The sequence below is a fragment of the Perca fluviatilis genome, chromosome 11 (assembly GCF_010015445.1).
Source record: "Perca fluviatilis chromosome 11, GENO_Pfluv_1.0, whole genome shotgun sequence".
NCBI lineage: Eukaryota > Metazoa > Chordata > Actinopteri > Perciformes > Percidae > Perca > Perca fluviatilis.
Genome location: NC_053122.1, coordinates 2,696,700 through 2,702,917, shown reverse-complemented (window position 1 = coordinate 2,702,917; position 6,218 = coordinate 2,696,700).

Genomic DNA, 6,218 nt, shown 5'->3' with positions numbered 1-6,218 from the left:
ATATAAAATACATTTTATTTTTAAATAAAATTAAAAAAAAAAAAAAAATTCCGATAAATGTTATAATTTAAAATATATTTGAATATTTTAAATTATGTTTGATATTTTTAATCGTAGGAATTATAAATTTCCCTAATCAAAACATTCCATTATCATTTTCTTCTGGTAGAGCGAAACAGCGCCCCTCTGTCACTGTGTGTGTGGTGCAGTCCTGTCTGTTCTCTGTCTAGTGGCCAGTAAAACGCTACGAACGCTCAAAGGAGGCCAGCTTTTCCTGGCCTCCCTTAGAGAAAAAAATTAATATTTTCAGCCAATCAGATTGAAGCTAGGTTTGACCGAGCTCGACAATGAATGGTCAATGTATCATAAATAAAAAAAAACAGGGAAGCCAGGTTGAACCTGGCTTCTCACCAATCACATGCCTCAGACAGATGCGTAACTATGGTAACAGTACGCTACTACGCAGCGGTGCCGACTGGCGTCCGTCAGCTGAGCTAACAGTCAGTTAACAGCAAGTTTACACAATGGATGGGGATCTTGAGTTTCTTGTTAAAGATTACTTCACTATAACTTGCTTTTGAGATACAACTGAAGCGAGCGAGGCGCGCCGTGCCTCTGACGATCATTCCTGAGTGGTGAAGATAGTTGTGGAAACTTTCCCAGCTGGTCAACAGTACAGAAGTTAGCTAGCCATGGCACAAAAGCGCATTTTGGATTTCTTTATAGATTAACCACAAGCTAAAAAGCGTAAAGGACCGGAGGCAGAAAACTCAGCAACTGTAACTGAATGAAGTAGCGACCCTGCTAGCAACAGACGACAAGGGAGCTAATCTCGTAAACCAGGCTAGCAGCACCAGGCTAGCAGCACCAGGCTTAGCAGCACCAGGCTAGCAGCACCAGGCTTAGCAGCACCAGGCTAGCAGCACCAGGCTAGCAGCACCAGGCTTAGCAGCACCAGGCTAGCAGCACCAGGCTAGCAGCACCAGGCTAGCAGCACCAGGCTTAGCAGCACCAGGCTAGCAGCACCAGGCTTAGCAGCACCAGGCTAGCAGCACCAGGCTAGCAGCACCAGGCTTAGCAGCACCAGGCTAGCAGCACCAGGCTAGCAGCACCAGGCTTAGCAGCACCAGGCTTAGCAGCACCAGGCTTAGCAGCACCAGGCTTAGCGCACCAGGCTAGCCGCAGAGGGAACATCAACGCCGTAACTCAGTGCTGCAGCCCGCAGCCGTGTCACTTTCCTTTTACATACACGTTTTGGAGATGAGGATTTCTTTTTAGTGTTATGACTGCAACACAAGGTAATAATGCTGGTTTATTATTATGCTGCCGCCGTGCAGTAAATTGGCATGATTTATCAACTGTTCAGTAACAGTTCAACTGGAAGTTTATACGAATTATTGGAGGTAATTGTGTTTTTGTTACACTTGTGTAAAGCCTACTTAGCCTACGTATTGGAAAACCAGAATGAGGTCACACCGATTTTTTATTATCCTACCGTATTGCTATAAAATTATTAGGCCCAGCTTAACACGCAGGCCTAATATCTTTATGCCTGTAATTTGCTATTGCTGTGCTACAAAAACTTAAGGCTGCATTTCTCTATTTCAGTGTTTATGTCAGGACTGACTGACTTCACTTTGATTTGATTTAATATAATTCAGTGATGTGTTTTATACCCTTGTGTTTTGTGGCTCAGTGTTTGAGCTTGTAGTAGCCATATTCTGTACCATTGTCGTAGCTTTGTGCAGATATCCTGCGTTACCCGTGCCTAGTTTGTTCTGTGTTGGATTTTGGACTTTATTCTTGTTTTTGTTTTTTCGCTTGTGGAGCGTCCGTGTGTGTACTTGTGTTCCAGTTTTATTACCGAAGCCTTAGTACTGTTTTGACACCACGAAGTGCCTTTGTTTAAATAAATAGAGATATTTTGTCTTCATCTTGACAGTATGGGTATGACATAAATGTATCTTGGTTGAATAGCGATAACGGTCTATTATTTCCCGCTGTTTGGGGATCAGTAGCCCACGGCAGACTAATTACCGCTACGTAAATAAAAAGGGAATGATATGTGAGCGGTTTCTTGGTTTCTTTGACATTAGCCTTGAACGAGATGCTGAAGCCATAACTGCTGTGGTGATGCGGACACTTGCCAACTACAATCCTGAAACTAAGCTCATTTGTCAGACATACGATGGAGCAAGTATACATACTAAGCTCGCTGGCTTCCTCGGTCAAATTTGCCACGCACCGCCACTGCTGAGGACAGATATCTTCCAGTTAGTCACGTCAGGAAACAGGGCAGACAGGTAAATACAGAGACATAAAACTAGACCATTACCCCATTTACACGTAGGTCTACATGGTTATTTTGAAAAAAAACTCAGACATTACCCTTCGTTTGTGCTCTTCGTTTACACGCAAATGGAGAATTTGCCTCTGAAAACGATGAAAACTTTGTTTGCACATTTGCATGTAAACTGAGACAAACGGAGGTTTAAGCAGCTGACGCCGACGCGATGCCTGGCGCCATCTTTGTTCAAAAGAGAAAGTGATTCATTGCTGTTGTTGCTATTTTGGGGATTCTCGTTACACTGCCACCTACAGGTTTGGCATGCTCTTGACGGCACATATACACGGACAAACAAAGACTTTTCTGAAAACTGACCGCTGTGCACGATGTTATTTTTGAAAACGGAGAGGTTGAAATGTCCTTTTATGGAAACAGCCGGCCACGTGTAAATGTAGACTATATATACAACTATCAAAGACCAGTGCATAAGCATACTTAGTGGTAAGCAACAATCCGGCAGGGAGAGAAAAGTCAGACTGGTATTTAAAGGCAGATGATGGAGCAGGATGAGAGACAGGAACTCAGACAGACAGACCCAAAACCAAAACACACCAAGCACACAGCAGGCATCAGAAAATGAAGAAATAAAACAAAACTCATTCCCACACACACACACACACACACACACACACACACACACACACACACACACACCAGGATGTCACCGCGCAGAAGTCACGGCAGGTGGGGGCGTGACAAAGGTTGCATGTTGTAAAGTAAATATCTTTAATATGAAACAGATTCTTCTGCAGATTATGACCAACATATGTAGATTCAACCCTTCTTTTAGCTTTCCGTCGACCTGCAACTTTTAGTTTTTCTTGGTCCAAATTTTAAATTAAAACTTTTTTTACTACACTTTTGTCCCAAGTTTTTTGTCACATTTTCCGATTTATTTGCTTGCTTGTTTTTAAATTGTTGTGTCTCACCTGTTCATCATGTCTCACCTGTCTCTCATTACCTCCAGTAATGTTATAGTCTGTGTGCTCACAGTAGGCATGTCTGAAACCATTCTCTATCACAGGAACAGCACAGTGTGTTCGCCATTTCAATCAGGAGAGACTTTGTTGCAGATATGCAAAGGTTTATTGCACATATGCATGATAACATTTACAGTCTTTGGAGATTAGGCTCCATCGTTGTATTAATATTTTTTTTATAGGGGTAGAGAACCATGTCATAACCCCCCGATGGAATCCAGACACCGGTGGCGGCGGAGAAGGAGCCCGAAGACCAGACCGAAGGAGGCTCCGGAGCGCTCAGCCGGAGAAAGACGACGACTGGAGGTGGAGGTTTGCACGCTTTGCCTGAAACGACAGCTGATAGCACAGGGAGAGAACAGATTTAAAGCAGGGTTGTGATGCTGTGATTGGCCCTTGAAATTCGTGGCCAATTCTGATTGGTTTAACAGGAAGGTGAACACCACCAAACAGCTGATTCGATTTAGGAAGAGAGTAGTGATTAAAGTGTTTGAAGTCTTCCTCAAAGAATGTACGCTGAGCTACATTTGTAGTAGTTTATCCCCCACTGTATAGTCCAGTATAAAATACCCACAATGCACTGCTAATCTGAGCATAAATACGATGTACCATTGGTGTAATTTACAGGGGGGATGGGGTGTGGGTTACAACCCCCCTCAATAATCAAAACTGGGCTTTTTCCAAAGTTTTTGTTCCCTTTCCAAAAAAAATTGCTGCTTTTTTTCAACGTTTTGTTGCTTTCTTCTGAGTTTTTGTCGCCTTTTTCAATTTTTTTTTTCGATGTTTTTGCGCTTATTTAAAATCCAGTCCCGGGACATCCGTAGATAGCAGTCAACATTTTCAATATCATATTGTTTACGTTATTTCAAATGTTTAGCCTAAAGGACACTCACAAGTCCTTTGGCTGTAGCAGCAGTACAAGGACAGGAATGTACAAGAGCACCTTAAAAATTTTTTTAGCGAATCTTTCCTTTTTTCAGCAACTTTGCAACAATCACTTTATTCATCTAGCATTAGTTATGTCAGTGTCAATCAATACCATTACCCTATAAAACACTACACTATAAAAATGCGCATGCGATTAAGCAGCACGATTTTATTAGGCAACAGTAGGCTATATGTCATAAAATACAAGAAAGTTGACATTAGTGATGGGTCAAAAACACCATTCAGTGTGACACAGCCTTTATGATAGCCAGCTAGTTAACGTTAACGTCCGTTAACGTAAGTGAACACCGCAGCATGTCATGCCATTTGTGTATTAGGGTTAGGGTTAGGGTTAGGTGCCTTGAAGTCAACGGTCGCAGCGCTGCTGGAAGGAGACGTTGGGGGCTTAAAATACCATCATGCAAGTAGGGCCAGAGGTGGTCTCCTTCGTCGCCCTCACCGCCACGATCACTCCAAGTTGAAGGTGTTGAAGGTCTCTCTCATCTCGAAACAAACTAACAAAGCTCAAGTGTTCTCAATGCAGGCAGGCAGCAGAGAGAAAGGCAGAACACACGGTCTTCTTATTAGACAGCTTGATCGCTTGATTCACTCAATGATGAGCCAGCTTCTTCAGATCTGGTGACGGAGCCATCTACAGCTCTGGCAGAGATAATGTGGGGTTGGAATGTTTCGTAACATTTTTATAATTGTAACGAGTAACGATGCAGCACATGAAAAATGTATAGGAATAAAAGTATCATCGGAAATACGTACTGAAGTAAAAGTGGAAGTAGGAGAAAAAAATAATACTCTTTGCCTTTTAGTACTTAAGTAGAGTAGTGAAGTAGTTCTACTTCGTTACTACTGTATACATATCTGGGTACTGATAGAAGTCACCTTCACTTATACCATGGTCTGGGTGAATACTCGATTCTGATTGGCTGCAGGGTGTCCATTAAAAAGTGATGTAGGACACCTACTAAAGGAGTTCGGTGAAACTGACTGTTTACTGTTCTAAATGAATGCGCTACATTAAATCAAAAAGGAAATATGGATTTATTATTTCCAACTCGTCCTCTGAACACCACAGGATGGCGCTAAAACACACAGGCTGCAAGAAGTAAGTTCTACTGGCCCTCTGGACTGACTCAGTTTCACAGAGAATAACTTTATCTCACATATCTCAGCTCGCTGCTTCAGGCTGCGCCGCTGCAGCCGACAGTAACGTTACACATCGCGGATCTAATTCTTCGTAAAAGTCGTTGTATTGTTTTGGGGACAATGACATGGCTGATAGCTAGCTTGTCTTGTTGTTCAACATACTGTCAGGTTATTTTTACTGATTGTCAACTGTACACAATGTTATTGACTTTGGATCTTGCTAGCATAGCGTTAGCTTTCTGGCTCGTAGCTAAACTGAAGGGTTCTATCAGCTGAGCGGACTATATAAATATCTCCGGTTGCTAAGGGAGGCAAGTCGTATCTAAGGTTCTTCCTAATTCCTGGTGGAGAGAATAGAACAACGTTTGCATTGCATATAATAAGAACCTGATGGATGGGAATGATTGTTCCAGGTATTAGTCAAACCGTCAGGCGTAACCAGGGAAACGGAGTTATTATTTGGATAAACTTTAGATTTCGATTGTAAAACTAATTAAAATATGAACTAATGTTTTAAAAATATGTTATTTGGCAAGTGACTGTGGTATAAGCGGGTTAATGCCCTTCGAGGTGTCCATTGTCAGGTATTAATGGACTTCACGCCTCGCCGTCAGTCCATTAATACCTGACAGTGGACACCTCGTCGGGCATTAACCCTTACTATTGTTACCAGATCATACATTAACTTCCCCAATTGGGGAAAACTTTGCAAACTTTGCATTTTCTTTAATGTAGAATTTATTCAGAATTATAACCTTTCTTTTGGAGAAAGCTCTCATCAGCAGCTGCTCTTTTTCTTTTTT